Source organism: Elaeis guineensis, chromosome 5 (assembly GCF_000442705.2).
Source record: "Elaeis guineensis isolate ETL-2024a chromosome 5, EG11, whole genome shotgun sequence".
Lineage (NCBI taxonomy): Eukaryota > Viridiplantae > Streptophyta > Magnoliopsida > Arecales > Arecaceae > Elaeis > Elaeis guineensis.
In genome coordinates, this window is record NC_025997.2 from 74,963,736 (window position 1) to 74,981,774 (window position 18,039).

The following is an 18,039-nucleotide window of genomic DNA, read 5'->3' on the forward strand; positions in this document are numbered from 1 at the left end:
CCTGTCTGCTTGGGAAGATGACCAAATCACCTTTTACTGAAAAAGATGAGCGAGCCAGTGAACTATTGGGTCTGATACATTCTGATGTATGTGGACCCATGAGCTTAAGTGTAAGAGGTGGATATTTCTACTTCATAGCCTTCACAGACGACCTATCGAGGTATGGGTATGTCTACTTAATGAAGCATAAGTCGGAGTCGTTTGAAATGTTCAAACTATTTCGAAATGAGGTAGAAAAATAAACTGAAAAGTATATTAAAACTCTTCAATCTGATCGAAGAGGTGAATATCTTTCCAATGAGTTTCTGACATATCTTGGAGAGAATGGGATTCTCTCTCAGTGGACTTCTCCTGGAACACCACAGCATAATGGTGTGTCTGAAAGGAGGAATCGGACCTTGTTAGACATGGTTCGATCCATGATAGGGTTTGCTGGCCTGCCGATCTCCCTCTGGGCATATACGCTCGAATCGATTTGTTATCTTCTAAATAGGGTTCCGAGTAAGTCTGTAACCAAAATGCCTTATGAGATATCGATAGGACGTAAGCCAGTACTCTCGCACCTTAGGGTTTGGGGGTGTCTGGCTTATGTTAAACATTTAATTACGGACAAGCTTGGACCTAGATCTAACAAGTGTTATTTCATAGGGTATCCAAAAGAGACCAAAGAGTATTATTTCTACCTGGCTGATGAGTAAAAGGTGTTTGTCAGCCTTAAGGCAATGTTTTTGGAAAAGAAGTTCCTGGGTGAAGGGACTATTACCTCTAAGGTCGAACTTGAGGAAGTTCGGCAAGTGGAAAAACCGACACAAGTTGCTGAACCTGAATCGAATTTGGTTAGATCAGATCTGGAGCCCATTGTTCCTGCACCCTTAAGGCGGTCTGGTAGAGTACCATGTCAACCAGACAGATACTATGATTTCTTGGTCCGAAACAGCGATCCTGTCGAACTTGATGAAAATGATGAGGATTTGATCACCTACATGGATGCAATGCAGAGACCTGACTCTGAGAAATGGCTAGAGGCCATGAAATCCGAAATGGAGTCCATGAAGGTCAACGATGTGTGGACATTGGTTGTGTGGAGAAATTCAGTGCAGGGGTAAAATGGTAATTTTAAAACTTCTTCAAAATCATGATTTTATAGTAGAAAAATATTAATTAATCTAATTAATTAATATAAATTTATCCTACACTAGGATCTAAATATGATATATAGCATGCATGCATTTAAATTTGAAATTCGAATTTGAACAATAAACACTTTATTGTAATGTATTCAGAACATAATACCTTTGTGCAGATAGTAGATCGCCATATCTGATCACCGTCAGGAGAGTCTGATCATCGTGATGCAGCTACACAGTATGTCTGGCCTCTGTGGATCATCCACACGAAGCTCCCGGTCTGATCGACTCCTCACAAGTGCTAGCTCGTTGTAGAGCCCTTTTGACGATCGATGCTGATCGAACTTCTTCGATCGATGTCTGTCGATTCTTCAGATACTCTGGATCATCAACAGATGTGCTTGAGAAGATGTTGAAGATTTTTTGAAGATTTTGTGGGCTCACGACACTCGTAGCTCACTTTCTCACTTCCTGAACCCTAGGCTAAAATTCTAGGAAACTCACCGGAAACCTTGCACCCACTTTTCTTTCTTTTCTTTCTTTTTCTCTTGGAAGGATATGGACTTCCTTCTCATGCACAAGACTTCTCACGCCCCAAAATTTTTCTCCAAAAATCTTCTTCTTACACGCCCCACTCTTCTCCTCCTTTTATAACAACGTCAAACGTCTTATCCAAAAGAAAGGATAAAGATGAGTAATTGCACATTTGAATTCAAATCAAATTTTGAATTCAAATAGACACCAACTCATCCCTATCCACTAAAGGTGTGAGGCATGGCTTAAATTGTGCATGGAGTGATTTCATGAGAAACCTTTTCTCATGTAATAAATGGGGTGTAAAAAAAAGGATAAGGCGCAAAGATTGATTGCCCATTCAAATTCAAACTTTATTTTGAATTTGAATGGCCAACCAATCATCCTTATCCATTCAAATGGCACATTAAAGTGGGGCATGGAGAGGGCTTGGCATGAGAAAAAAATTCATGAGAAGTTTCTTCTCATGAATTCAAATGGATGCAATGGAAGTGAGGTGGTGCATGGAGATTGGATCAAGGTGGTTTAATTATTTAAACTAACCTAATTGAACCAAATAAGTTAGGTCCAATTAGACTAATTTAAATCTAACTTAATTAGGCTTAATTAGGCTCAATAAAATCTTAATCAAATCAGAAATTGACTAAGCCCAATCCCTGATCAAATCAGGGACCAAACCATCTTGACGATTAGGTCAACTCTTAACCTAATCGGGTCAAACCCAACTGAATTCAATTCAATTGGACTTGATCCAAAAATAATTACTCAATCAAATTGAGTTAATTAGCAATCAAATCACTAATTAAACCTCTCATAAATACTGAGTCCAAATTCGATGGGCAATCGGGCATCAAAATTCATCGATATGTAACCTTGATCGAAAAGTCCCGACTAGTGGGACTCTTGACCCCGGTACCCATAATGTATGGAACTCGTGATCAGAGAATCCTGATTCTCGATCACTGAGTCCCAAACATGTAAGATTCTACATCAGCCATCAGATCAGATAGGAACTTCTAATGTGTGTGACCCCGCAGGTTCGAACCTAAGCCGGTAGCACAGGAACCAATTTCTGTACTAATCGAAGTGACCATCTAGCAATGGTACCCGATATTCGGATAGGTCGAAGAGTCACAATCGCAACACTCAGAACCTACATGAATATGGTTACTGTATAATTCATCCTTTTGACCCCTGTGTTTAGGATGACTCAGGGTTAAACTGTCAACCCTGATCAGATCATCCAAATCGTGCTCAACTCAAACAGTCCTGTGACTCCTCACAAGGACTACCCTGGCCAAGATTTTACTAAATTGAAATATGACTATACACAGCTCCTAAACTGGAGTGGTCAATCCCATCTTGACACATGCACCGACAAGTCAAGTACTTGACTACACCCAGCAGCCTTCCATCACTGAATTAAAAATTTAGGTAGTCCAGTACCTAAGTGCAGTGAGTTGCTTGCAAGTCACCGTGGCGGTCTCAGGTCGGAGGGATATTTATACCCATATTTCATCGGAGCAAATCTTGACAGCAAAAATAGCTCCGGAGTCGGTCACGTTCAGTGCAGATGTACCCTTACATCTCACCTGTATACCATACCAGTGTCTCCACACTCATTGGTTAAGAAGACAACCAACCTATATGGCACACAACGACCTATGCTTGATAAACATTGTCATCCTTGGTAACAATGTATCATTTGGTCGCGAACAGATTTAAGGACTAAACGATAAATCATCCTTTGTCGAGTCTAAATAGTCCTAAGGACTTCACCACAACATAGGAGTTCATTAGAAGATGAAATATTTTGTGATAAAAAATATCAAAATAATTTTTATTAATTCATAATTCATGTACAAATACAAAAATGAGCACAACCGTCAACAGGCTGACGATTGGCTTTGGGACACTATTCCCAATAGGTTGACCCACCCGAAGAAGTAAAACCCATAGGGTGTAAGTGGGTCTTCAAGAGGAAGAGGGGCACAGACAGAAAGGTGGAGACCTATAAAGCCCGTTCGGTTGTCAAGGGATATCATCAATATTATGGTATAGACTATGACGAGATGTTTTCTCCTATGACAATGCTCAAATCTATTCGGATTATGCTTGCGATAGCTACCCATCTGGACTATGAAATCTGACAGATGGATGTGAAGACAGCTTTCCTAAAAGGAGAGCTGGACGAAGAGGTGTATATGATACAACCTGAAGGATTCACATCCACAGATGAGTCTAAGGTGTGCAGGCTACAGAGGTCTATTTATGGACTTAAGCAGGTATCTCGAAGTTGGAACATATGTTTTGATAGGACGATCAAGACGTATGGCTTCGTTAAGAATGGAGAAGAGCCCTGCATTTATAAGTGGGCTAATGGTCCAGTAGTGGTATTTCTTATATTGTATGTGGATGACATTCTCTTAATCGAAAATGATGTCCCTGCATTATAGGGAATAAAGAATTGGCTGTTGTCACAATTCTCCATGAAGGATCTGAGAGAAGCTTCCTACATCCTAGGGATGAAGATCTATAGGGATAGATCTAAAAGGTTGCTTGGCTTATCCCAGTCCACGTACATTGATACTATGCTGAAAAGATTTAGCATGGAGAAATTCAAGAAAGGCTATCTACCGATAGGCCATGGAATTTCTCTCTCGAAGAGGGATTATCCGACAACACCTCAACAGAGAGAGCGTATGGATAAAATTTCATATGCTTCGGCAATGGGATCTATCATGTACGTCATGACATGTACACGACTAGATATGGCATACTCACTAGGAGTAGTGAGTAGATACCAATCTGATCCAGGGGAGAATCACTGGAAGGTTGTTAAAACCATCCTGAAGTATTTAAAAAATACTAAGGACCAGTGGCTTGTTTATGATGAATCGGACTTGAGACTTATAGGGTTTATAGACTCTAGTTTTCAGTCTGATCACGATGACAGCAAGAGTGTGTCGGGATTTGTTTTTACCCTTAATGGTGGGGCTGTCTGCTGAAAGAGTTCAAAGCAGCACACTGTGGCTGATTCAGTTTGCGAGGCAGAGTATGTCGCTGCATCAGATGCTGCTAAAGAAGCGATGTGACTGAGAAAATTTATCATTGAGCTCAGAGTAGCACCCTTCCTTGTTGGTCTAGTTCTGCTTTATTATGACAGCTCTAGAGCCATTGCTCAGGTGAAGAAACTGAAGGCACACCAACGGACGAAGTATATTTTACGCTGCTACCATCTCATCCAGAAAATTATGGATTGAGGGGACGTCGACCTTCAGAAGATCGATGGAAAGGAGAACCTGGCCGACCCATTTACTAAAGCCGTTGCGGTGAAGGAGTTCGACGACTTCAAGTCGAAGATGGGTTTTAGATACTGCACTGATTGGCTTTAGGCCAAGTGGGAGATTGTTGGGAATAATGTCCCAAAGCCAATCGTCAGTCTGTTGACGGTTGTGCTCTTTCTTGTATTAGTATATGAATTATAAATAAATAAAAGTTATTTTGATATTTTTTAACATAAATTATTTCATCTTCTAATGAACTCCTGTGTTGTGGTGAAGTCCTTAGGACTATTTAGATTCGACAAATGAGGATTTGTCGTTTAGTCCTTAAACCTGTTCGCGACCAAATGATACGTTGTTACCAAGGATAACAATGTTTATCAAGCATAGGTCGTTGTGTGCCATATAGGTTGGTTGTCCTCTTAACCAAGGAGTGTGGAGACACTGGTATGGCATACAGGTGAGATGTAAGGGTACATCTACACTGAACATGACCGACTCCAGAGCTTTTTCTACTGTCAAGATTTGCTCCGATGGGATATGGGTATAACTGTAGCTCCAACCTGAGACTGCCACAGTGACTTGTAAGCAACTCACTGCACTTAGGCACTAGACTACCTGAATTTCTAATTTAGTGACGGAAGGCTGCTGGGTGTAGTCAAGTACTTGACTTGTCGGTGCATGTGTCAAGATGGGATTGATCACTCCAGTTCAGGAGCTACGTACAGTCATGTTTCAATTTAGCAAAATCTTGGCTTGGGTAGTCCTAGTGAGGAGTCACAGGACTGTTTGAGTTGAGCACGATTCGAATGATCTAAACAGGGTTGACAGTTTAACCCTGAGTCATCCTATACACAAGGGTCAAAAGGGATGAATTATACAGTAACCATATTTATGTAGGTTCTGAATATTACGATTGTGACTATTCGACCTACCTGGATGTCGGGTACCATTGCTAGATGGTCACTTCGATTAGTACAGAAATTGGTTCCTGTGCTACCAGCTTAGGTTCGAACCTGCGGGGTCACACACATTAGAGGTTCCTATCTGATCTGATGGCTGGTTAAGAGACCCACTGGATTGAGACTCTTCGACCAAGAGTCCTAATGCTCAAGGACTCTATGATTGAGAATCAAGATTCTCTGATCATGAGTTCCATACATTTTGGGTACCGGGGTCAAGAGTCCCACTGGTTTGGGACTCTTCAATCAAGGTTTCATATCGATGGACTTTTATGCTCGATTGCCCATCGAATTTGGACTCAGTATTTATGAGAGATTTAATTAGTGATTTGATTACTAATTAACTCAATTTGATTGAGTAATTATTTTTGGATCAAGTCCAATTGAATTGGATTCAGTTGGGTTTGACCCGATTAGGTTAAGAGTTGACCTAATCGCCGAAGTGGTTTGGTCCCTGATTTGATCAGGGGTTGGGCTTAGTCAATTCCTGATTTGATTAGGATTTTATTGAGCCTAATTAAGCCTAATTATGTTGGATTTAATTTAGTCTAATTGTGTCTAACCTATTTTAATATGGTTGGTTCAATTAGATTGCTTTAAAATTTCAAACCACCTTGACTTATCTCCCTGCGCCACCTCACTTCACCTGTGCCTATTTGAATTCATGAGAAATGAGTTCTCATGAATTTTTTCCCACACAGAAACCTTCCCATGCCCCTCCTATGTGCTCCATTTTGAGTGGATAAAGATGGTTGGTTGGCCATTCAAATTCAAATGATGTTTGAATTTGAATGGGCAACTAATCTCATGCGCCACCTTATCAACTTGTGTGCCACTTACTCTACATGAGAAAAAGTTTCTCGTATAAATTCTCCATGCACAAAGAACCCATGCCCCCTTCTTCTCACGCCAAGAGTGGATAAAGATTGGTTGGTTGGTATTTGAATTCAAATTCGATTTGAATTCAAGTGAGCAACCACCTAGGTTTATCCTCTCACATGGTGAAAATGCTATAAAGATGTGGTCTTGCACTGTTTTAAAAAGGGAAGAGAAGGTGGGGCATGCACATGACTTTCTTGGAGAGAGAGGTTACGTGAGAAGGCCTTGTGCGTGAGATTGAGAGTTCAAAAATTTCGAGAGAAAAGAAAAGAAAGATTTTGGGCGCAGGGTTTTCTGTGTGTACCCTAGGGTTACTACCTAGGGTTTGAAAAGTGAGAAGGTGATCTACGAGTGTTGTGAGCCCACCAAACTTTAGGGAGAGCTTCATCAACCTCTCTACTATCTTTGCTGATGATCCAGAGCATCTGAAGAATCGACAGACACTGATCGAAGGAGTTCGATCAGCATCAGCCGTCGAAAGGATTCTACAACGAACTAGCATTCGTGAGGGGCCGATCAGATCGGAAGCTTTGTGTGGATGATCCACGGTGGCCAGACATACTGTGTAGCTATATTGCAATGATCAAACCTTCTTGATGGTGATCAGACTACAGTGATCGACTACCTGCACGAAGGTAATGTGTTCTGAACACATAACAGTAAAATATTTATTGTAGAATTCAAAATTTCAAATTTAAATGCATACTATATATATCATATTTAGATCCTTGTGTAGGGTTAATAAATATTAATTAATTAATAATTTTTGCTGTAAAAATATAATTTTGAAAAAGTTTTAAAATTATCATTTTACCCCTGTATTGAAATTTTTCCCACAGTCGAAGCCTTGAACCGAAACAGCCTGGGCTCTTTCGGACAACTGCTTCTGAAGGCGAGCAACCTCATCGGTCACCATCTTGAGCCTTCTTCTGTAGTTATCTATTTGCCCGCACCAGCCGACTCGGTAAGTGTTGTAATTCATCTCGGCATCCTGTAGCTGCTTCTGGAGGTCGAAGAATTTTTTTGACCAGTCAGTCTGAGTTGTAAGCCAGGATGAGCTTGAGCTCTCTTCCAATTGGCAGATCTTCTCCCATGCGGCCACCAACTCGACCTCGAGGGAGCTGATCTTGGAGGCCTGAGTCCAAGATCAATCGCTGGCATGTTTCTAGAGTTCCTCAAGCTCCTTTACGAAGTTGGCCTTCTTCCGGTTGTAGTCCATGAAGTCCTTTTTGTGAAGATTCCAAAGGCAAGTAACCTCTATGGTGGCTTTCGAATGGCTCTTCCTCATCCTGTGAAGTTCGTCGTCCATCTTCTTTGATTTCTTCATTAGATGACGATCTTCCCTTCTCAGATCTCGAATCATGGACTTCAAAGAAATCCCCTGCGGTAGGGGAAGAGCTTCGGCAGGGCACTGCTATCGAAAAATAAGAGCGTCACAATGCAAATCATTGCAAGAAAAAAAAAAAGAAAAATGAAGTAGAAGAAGAAAAAGGAGCTCTCTATAAAGAGGAATTCGATTTTATTGATTGAATAATTCTTAAGTACAAGAAAAAAAAAATTGTAACAAAGGAAAAGTATAAAGTTAGAGGTCTCGGACCTCTGGAGCAGAAATGGAGGAGCTCAACACCCCCGAAAGGTTGGTCATGGCAGCTGCGGCAGTTGAAGAGGTCCTGGCTGGAGGGGGACCGGCTGCAGCTTCGGAAGGTCCGGCTTCATCATCGGACACTCCATCCAGGAAGCTGAGGTCGAGTTCGAAAAACTTTCTAACCACTTTCTCCTGGCAAAGCTCGAAACCTTTGCTAAAGGGGGCCTGGCCGAACTTGATATTCAAATCCCTCATCTCGGAGGAGGTCTTGAACTCCTCCACTGCTTGGGCCTTTGCCTCCGAGACTAGGGTCAGGATCTGCTCCTTCAGCTTGGAGACCTCGACCTCTGCCTTCCTTCTTTCCTCCTCCAAGGCAGCCTTCAGATCCGCCGAAGTTTGTTCCTCCTTCAGGAGTGCCTCTTGGAGACTCACGATTTCGGCGACCTTCTCCTTAAGATGGGCAACCTCAGCCTGGCGACCTTCCTCCACTTGGGCTACTTCATTCTTGGCATTGTTCATCGCCTCAATGTTGGCGATGAGCTGGTGTCTAATCTGTAAGAGCGGCTAGAGAGTCAATATGAAAGCTAAGGAATGAACTAAGTGAAGAAGCGAAAGGAAGAAAAAAGTAAATCGGCCTACCTCAAAAAAGGACCCCAGAGAGTCCCAAACCCGCTGTTCAGGATCGGCATGGACGATCCTGTGGATGACCTCGGGCAAAATGCACCCGTCGACCAACCTCTTTATTAAATCCCTGTTGTTGAAGGGATTCTCCCCCAGATCCTCATCGGAGCCGTTGGACCTTTCGATGGTAGCCCTACTGCTGCTGATCTTGTAGACCACCATCTTCTTCCTTCTCTTTCTTTCGGCCCCCGATGCCTCCTCGGGACGTGACTCGGGAGCGGGAACCTCAGCCGGAGGGCTTCTTGAAAAAGCTCGGGGGACTGCGGGCTCGACGTCGGAGGGGGCATCGACGGCAATGGCCGCCTAGGCAAGCACGGCCGAGCTTGTCTCCTCTGCCCTCGCCTTCTTTGCCGACCCAGAAGTTGCGGCGCCTTTCCTCTTGTGGGCCTTAAGATTTTTGGCTAGTATCCGAGCTGCATCTGCATCTATATCTGTGATGAAAAAAGATTGGCACAGCTTAGAAACAAAATAAGAGAAAGAGGAAGCAGCGAATGACTTGAGAAAGAAAAAATACCGACAGGGTTGAGAGGGCTTAGGCTGACATTGAATAAAAGTTGCTCCTTCAGAAGGTCGGAGAGGGGAGGAGCTGGATAAGTCTTAAGTTTATTGGAGGCTTCTAGGTCATCCTTTCCCAGGCTAGAAGCTCGACGGACAGAGTCCCTCAGGAAGCCCCAAGGGGGCAACCCCAGTCTCAGGATCGAGCATCGGACGTAGAAGTACCTCTCCTTCCAGTTGTGGATAGAAGAGGGGGCACCTTTCAGCAACCCCTTTTTACCAAACTGGGGGGAGAAGTACCACCAGTCCATTGTCGAGGGGTGACGCTTAAAGGTATAAAAGCTTCTAAACAAGGAAAGAGTTGGCCGGACTTCAGCTAAGTGACAAAGGAAAAGAAATCCTATCAGAAATCTAAAGGAGTTCGGTGCTACAGAAACTAGAGAAATATTCAAAAAGTGAAAAAGAGCAACAACAAAAAGTGAAAGTGGAAGTCAAAGCCTGGCGCTGAAGGCTTCCTGGTATAAGCAAAAGTGGCCAGGGGGAGGGGCGCTAGCCCGGTCAGTTGGCTCGGGAAGCTCAAGCTCGTACTCTGGAGGAACCCTGTACTGAATTCTAAACAGTGAGAGTTCATCCAAGGTCAAAGAGCTGGGAATGGTGTCTGGTGCAAAGATCGGACGAGGTTCGATCCTAAGTGCGGATTCATCTACGGTACCAAAATTTTGGGGGACTGGAGCTGACGAACTTCTAGAACTGCTAGAGGAAGAAGTGTTGAAGGACATTTTGAATCAAATAAAAACTCTAAAAAATCTCGAAAAAATTGAGAAAAATAGAAAATAAGGCGCTCGCGAAGAAACCAAATGGATAGAATGCAGAGGAGGATAAATGAAAGAACAGCAAGAAAAAGAAAGATTTCGAAACTAACCTAGGCTGGTCCAAGAGGTGCAGGAAGGCAGCGAAGGCGATGGAGGTCGACTTGAAGGGCGTCTAAGACCGAGAGGGACGTTGGAGGAGGATGAAGCTCTTGGGAAAGAAGAGGGGACCGAAGAAAAATCTCAGGCAAGATGAAACCCCAGAAGGAAGAGGATGGGTTTAAATAGACCTCAGGGTCCGGTGCAATAATGATTGCTGATCTCCTTTGGCCGACCTACAACCGCCGCGTGTCCCACTCATCATGACAGATGGCTGACAACTGATAGAATCATTATTGCCCCGTACCTGGGGCAATGCTCCAATGAAAATTTTGAAAAAATCTTTTCGGGTCGCCTCGATTTGAAAAGGCTCTAGCACTGGTTCACCAAACGTCAAAATATCTGGAAACAATCGAGTATGGAAATCAAGGGGGGCAACTTCGGTTGTGAAAATTTTTCTGTACTTCATTCAAAATCCGAACTCAAAAGTAGGGGGACTGGTGTTGGGTATAACATAACCCCAACTGAAGTTCGTAAGAGGCCAACCCTCCCAGGACTCTTCCGGCTTCCGACCTTGTGCGGCATCTTTCTGAACTTCTCCGGCCGTCCGAGTTGCCACAGTACCATCCAGACTCCTCCAGCAGTCGACCTTCCATGGTGTCCTCCAGACTCCTCCAACAGATGAACTCCTATCGTACCCTCCAGACTTCTCCAATAATGAGCTCCTTCAGTCGTCTATCGGACTACTCCAAATGCTCTCTGGACTTCACTATCAGTCGATTTTCTACAGTAATCGACTACTCTCTGAATCTTTTCCAAACTTCCTCCTGTCACGATCAACTTTACTCCGAGCTTCTTCCAGACTTCGTCAATGTCCGAGCTTCTCTAGTAGCAGAACTTCTACAGTAATCAGACTCCATCCAAGTTTCTACAGTGGTCGACCGCCTTTCGAATTTCATCCGAGCTTCTATAGTAAGCGAATTCCGTCCGAACTTCTATTGCAAGCAGACTTCAGTCGAGCTTCTACAATAAGCGATCTCCATCCAGGCTTCCATGGCAACCGATCTCCATCCGAGCTTCTACAGTAAGCGGCCTCCTTTCGAACTTCTGCAAGAACCAGACTCTGTCCGAACTTCTACAACGGACGGGCTCCAGCAGTTAGATTTCTATAGTGATCGACAATCTCCAGTGTCTTCCGTACCTCTCCAGCCATCAACCTTCAACAGTGCCAACCGGACTTCAACAGTACCAACCAGACCCCTCCAACAGACAAATTCCCTCGGGACCCCTCTAGCGGTTGACCTTCCACAGTATCCTCCAGACTCTTCCAGCAGACGAACTTCCACAACGCCTTCCAGACTCTTCTATCGGTCAACCTTCTATATGTTAGATGTGTGCCCTAGATGCCAGATTGGCTGACATATTCTTGTACAAATCTAAGAGCAAATTTATAATTTTAACTATAAATTAATAAATGGGTTATTCTTCTATCACATTGAGTACGTTGTGTCTGTGATACATCCTTTGAGTTAGTAGGAATGTCAATTCATATTTTCAAGAGTTAAAAATTTAAGGCATGAATTTACATAACTAACTCATAAACAGCTCCTGACCATAGGATCATCACGAGGATGGTGATCGATCCGAAAGGTTGGTGTACGATTGCTTCCTTAGGGTAGATGTGTCTTGAGTCTACGGTGTGGAGACACCAAAGTGAGTACAGATATTCATTGAGAATGAGAGTACTGAGCGTGACCATATCGAGCAGTCATAAGGAAGTCTACCTTCTCATCAATGACTAGCTCGATGCTGTAGTTGTGTGTGTAGTTCTTTGACCTGAGGTGCATCGACAGTTCACCTTGAGTGTGTTATAGTTTGACTACACCATAACTCGATCTCCTAGCCATTCAGAATCCTGAGGTGTATATTGGCTGTAGCATATTCATTGTAGAAACTAGGTCACACCAAGATGGGACCTATCAACCTCGATAGATAAGAGGAGTAATCTTATGATGATCAAAAGATCGAGTCCTTAAGCCCATGACCATGGCAGAGTGAAATAATGGAAAAGAGTTTTCCATTGGAGTTTCACATCGGACTCAGATCGATCGATTAATTAATATGACTGATGTTGGGTTTGACGAGTTCACCTTAACACTAATTCAGTCAGGACTCATGATAGAGGAACTCAATCACACAGGTAGCTGCACCGAGAGGTTCATTTTCAGTTCTGATGGATTGCCACCACATACTGTTAGGTGTCACTGATGGATTTTGGGAGCAACTAGAATGGATATTGATGATCGATCATTCTAATTGTTTCAATCAGAAGAGTTTTGGTCCATCGAAAGGAGTTTCGATGATGTCGATGATGAGATCATGACATGTCTCATTATCATACGAAATTAAACTTAACTAGGTCACACAAATAAGGGTTAGGGTCTGGATGTCATCAATTGGGCTAATCCAATTGATTTGGATAAGATCCAATTAGGTTCAAGAAAATCGTGCTAGCACACGATTGAGCCTAACTTTCTCCTCGTGTAATCTTTTCTGCCTCTACTGAGCCAAATGTGATTTGACTCACCCAGAGAATCTTGAAAAGATTTCTCTCAGTCTAAATGAAGCTTGTCTAGCTCAGAAAAGGCTTATCTTAATTCATGAGATGAATTTAAGACAAGCACCTGCTAATTCCTATCACCTGCCAATTTCATTTTAGGACATCTATCAAATATTGACATATGGGTCTTAAACTGAAGAGAGATCATTGGAGGATTTTTATAGAGTGTCCATATGCCTAAACCATATTAAATTGGGTATCATAATCAGATTATTGTGTGAGCCCAATTGGATTAAAGTGGGCGCCCCAAATGGATAAGAATGGAAGAGTCCTGATTAACATGGACTCTTTGGCGCCACCTTGCTTGTGCTTATCTAAAGTTGGTGCCTACATGGGAGAGAGGGTGGAGGTTCTTATCTGATGTGATCAAATGACATCACTCAATCAATCAAAATTTTTTTAGAATTTATTAAAATTTTTTGATTGGTCGAATGATGTGGCACTGCGTAGCATACAGGGTCTATAAAATCCCTGTTTGCGCCTAGGGTTTAAAAAAGTTTTTGCTCAATACCTAGCCAAAATGAGAATCCTCTCCTCTTCTCTACATCCTCCTTGCTCTCCTCTGTCCCCTCTTCACATCCAAAGAGTTGGATGTCCATCTGGAAAAGATCCAAGGCGTGGTGATGTCTGGAACAGGAAGGCTGCAGGATATCTTCGACAGGCTGCTGCTCCAACATCAGAAGGAGTTCTGAAGTACTTCCAAATCAGATAGAGATCTGATTTTTGGAGCATAGATTCATGAGGAGAAGACATTCTAGGTCCTGCCTAAGTGGATATCGGTAGAGGACAGGCGCTTGCTTGGCTACATCAGAACCTCGGGCTGTGCTGAGATCATCTACAGGGTAATCGATTACCTTTGAGGTATTACTTGTTTCCTCATCCCTTTTAGATTTATTTTAGACTTAATATTAGATATGAAGATTAGATCTAGAGACTTAGATCTGAAATAAATATAGGATAATTTTTTTTAAAATTATTCCACCCCAGATTTCATGAAATTTGGAAGATCCTACAAAAGAAAAAGGTGATTTTTTCTTCAACTGGTATCGGAGCCAGGTTTTTGGCTCTATTTCTGATCTAATTTAGATCTAATTTTTATATTTATTTATCTAATATTTAATGATTTCAGATATCATATCAGATATGATATGATCTAAAATCAAAATATTTAAAATTAAATCTAAGAAGATCTAACATGCATGAGATGCACGACTAGACTAGGATTAGTTGAATCTATGAACAGTCTTAAATTTTATGTTTTAATGAGATTAAAATATGAATTAAAATTAATTTATTTTTTATTTTTTTAATATTATAATTATTATAATCAGATCAAAAAATAAAAAATAAAATTTTAATTTTTTCATAAAATTGATCTGTTGCATGCCTAGACTAGTTGTAGAATTGTTCTAGTAACTTATCTAGAATAGATTTAATTTTGAATAGTTTAATTTAAATCTTATTTTTTAGATATTACATGTGATGTATCAGATCTGAAAGTATATTAATTAGATCAATTTTTGATACATGAGATGTATGCAAAGCATGTATTAGTTAGATCTTAAATTGTATATGTGATATGTTAATTTAGATCTAACTAGTTTTATAGTTAAATTTATATTTTTGATTAAGATGTTCCTCGTGGCCATCCGGTCATAAGAATAAAGTAAAGTTTAAAGACCCTCTCTTCCCATTCAATGGGATGTTCATATGACATGTAGGGGTGCCGCACGTTCATCCTTAATCAGAAATCAAAACTTACTTTTCTGCAAAACCCTAGATCCTGAAACCCTAGGATTTATTTTATATATTTTATTTATGAACCTAAACTTAATTAATAAATTAAGTTTATAAAATCAATTTGGTCTAAAATTGAGAATTTCAAATCTAAGATATTTTCATAAAATTGGGTTTGGGCTTGGGTAGCTCAATTAGATCTAGTGGTCGATCAAATCGAATCAAGAGTTGCTTAGGTGGGATCATGAAAGCTAATAATTGACCAGCCTAATAGGATTAAGTCTGGGTCAAGGTCGAATGACATTTAGATGTGACTCGATCAAGTTAAGACCTAATTTGGCTCAGTGGTTAGAATCTGGATTATAGGTTAACCCAATTGGTTCTAATTCGATAATTTGGTGTCTAAGGTAAGTTGGACAGATGTGACCGACTGATTTTTAATTGGAAGCTACTCGACTCGATACGTTCTTGTCAAGTTAATGGCATATCCCTTCCATCGGTCTCACTTACCTGACCATATGTGTCGATCCAGTTCTGATTTGAGGTGGCTAACAATTCGAGCTGACCCATGCCACTAGGTTAGTCATAATTGTTATGACTATGTCAAGTCAAGTTTAATGAGACCTAAATCAAATCTTTCTAAAAGAATATTAAGTCTAGGTCTTCCACCATTGTGGATGTGCGGGCCCTTTCCAGGGTTGATTGTTCTCGATTGGTTATAGTGGCTCAGTTACACCGGAAAGATGCAACCATGTCCATTAGGCATTGAATGCTACGAATTAGAGGATGGATTGGGCTCAATATTCTGGATACGGTGAGGGACCCAATCAGGAATCTAGTTCATGCAAATGGTGGGTTTGACTTAACTAAGGATTGGAGTAATATCCCAGGCATGGTGAGCTTCATTAATTAGAGACCAAGTTTTGGATGCACCATGATTAGAGAATCATTGGACAAGAGTTGTCCACTCATTGGTTGATCCATCATCAATAACTGTTAGATGAGGTGATGAGTTAGTTGGTGAGACCACACCACCCACTAGAAATCACTGATCACGAAGATTTTCTCATCTCTACCAAGGGAGTGTAGGGATCTGAGAAAATAGTGGGAGCCTAATTTGTTTAAAAATGAAACTCCTAAATAAATTGGTTAAGTCTGATTACAAAATCTAACTAGAAACTTTTGACTCTCTACAGGAAACATGTCTGCCTCCAACCCCCTGACCAAAATACTAGACACCCACAGATTGACTAGACCCAATTTTAAAGACTGATTGAGGAACTATAGAATTATTTTGGATTTTGAAAAATTGATTCATGTCTTGGACCAGGACCCACCTGCCATGCCAGCACGTCTGACTGCTGAACAAAGAGTGTCTCTAAAAAAGTGGATGGATGATGATAACAGAGCAAGGTACTATATGTTGGGTGCAATGTCTGATGACTTGCAGCGCCAACATGAAAATATTTTGACTACCCGTCAAATGTTGGCACACGTACAAGAGTTGTTTGGTGAACAAAGTCGCGCGGCTAAGTATCAAGTGTGTTAAAGACTTTTTAAGGCCAAGATGCGTGATGGGCAGTCAGTCTAAGATCATTGTTTGACAATGATCAAGGATCTTGAGGAGCTTGAGAAGCTCGGTATCATCTTAGACAAGAATTTTCAGATTGATATGATCCTTCAGTCCTTGTCCGATGCATATGGTTAGTTCATCATGAACTTCCATATGCATAAGATGCAGTGTAGCTTGGTCGAGTTAATGAACATACTGGTTACGGCTGAGCTTTCTATGAAGGGTTCAAAAGGCTTAGTTCTTACTGTGGAGTGGACTTCTTTCAAGAGAAAGTCTATTGGAAAGAAAAAGAAGTCTGCGAAGAAGCAGAAGGTGGATGGCAAGAAGAAGAAGACAGAATCGAAGAAGAAGGCTGCTGATAAGGAAAAATATTTTCACTACCAATCAGACGGCCATTGGAAGCGAAACTGTCCTCAGTACCTGGCCACCTTAAAGAACAAGAAGGATGGTCCTTCTGGAGGTATGCTCATTTTAGAATCTAACCTTATGGTTTCTTCTACATCCAGTTGGGTGCTTGACTCTGGTTCTAGTGCTCATTTGTGCACTCTATGTAGGGTCTTGAAGAGAGCAGGAGGCTGAGGGATGGGGAGATGATCCTACGTATCGAAAATGGAGCAAGAGTTGTTGCTGTGACCGTGGGAACCTATCCTCTGCGATTACCGTTAGGATTAGATTTAGTTTTAAGAGACTGTTATTATGTGCCTGCAGCAAGCAAGAATTTGATTTCTGTTTCATGTTTAGCACAAGAAGGCTATGTGGTTAGCTTTGATAAGGACCATTGTAATATTTTTTATGAAAATAATAAAGTTGCAAATGGTTTGTCATTAACGGTCTCTATCAGTTATATGTTGATGTATCTGTATTTAAAATTGAGCAAAATATGAATGTCATAGGAATTAAAAGGCCTAGAGATAGTCTAAATAATAGGTATCTGTGGCACCTAAGGCTAGGTCATATAGCGGAAGACAGGGTTAACAAATTGGAGAAATCTAGGCTATTGAGTCCGTTGAGTTTCGAGTCATATCTAGTTTGTGAATCATGCCTTCAAGGCAAAATGACCAAGCTTTCTTTTGTGGGACATGGAGAAAGGGCCACAGACCTACTTGTCCTTGTACATACGGATGTGTGCGGCCCATTTGATGTGCCCGCTAGAGGCAACAACGTCTACTTCATTACCTTTACCGATGATATGTCTAGGTACGGATATGTGTTTCTAATAAAACACAAATCTGAAGCTTTTGAAAGGTTCAAAGAATTCAGACATGAGGTAGAAAAATAAATAGGAAAGGCCATTAAAGTTCTTCGATCAGATCGAGGAGGTGAATACCTTAGTCGGGAGTTTCTGACTATCTTAAGGACAATGGTATAGTCTCTCAATGGACTCCACCTGGAACGCCTCAACTCAATGAGGTTTTAGAACGAAGAAATCAGACCCTATTAGATATGGACCATTCCATGATGAGCTTCACAGACCTCTCTAAATTTCTTTGGGGACATTATCTCATGACAGTAATTTATGTATTGAATAAGGTTCCCTCTAAAACCGTTCCTACCACACGGTATGAGATATGGCATGGTAAGAAGCCAAGTCTGAATCATCTCAGAATTTGGGGTTGTCCGGCTCATGTCAAGAGACAGCATACGGATAAGTTAG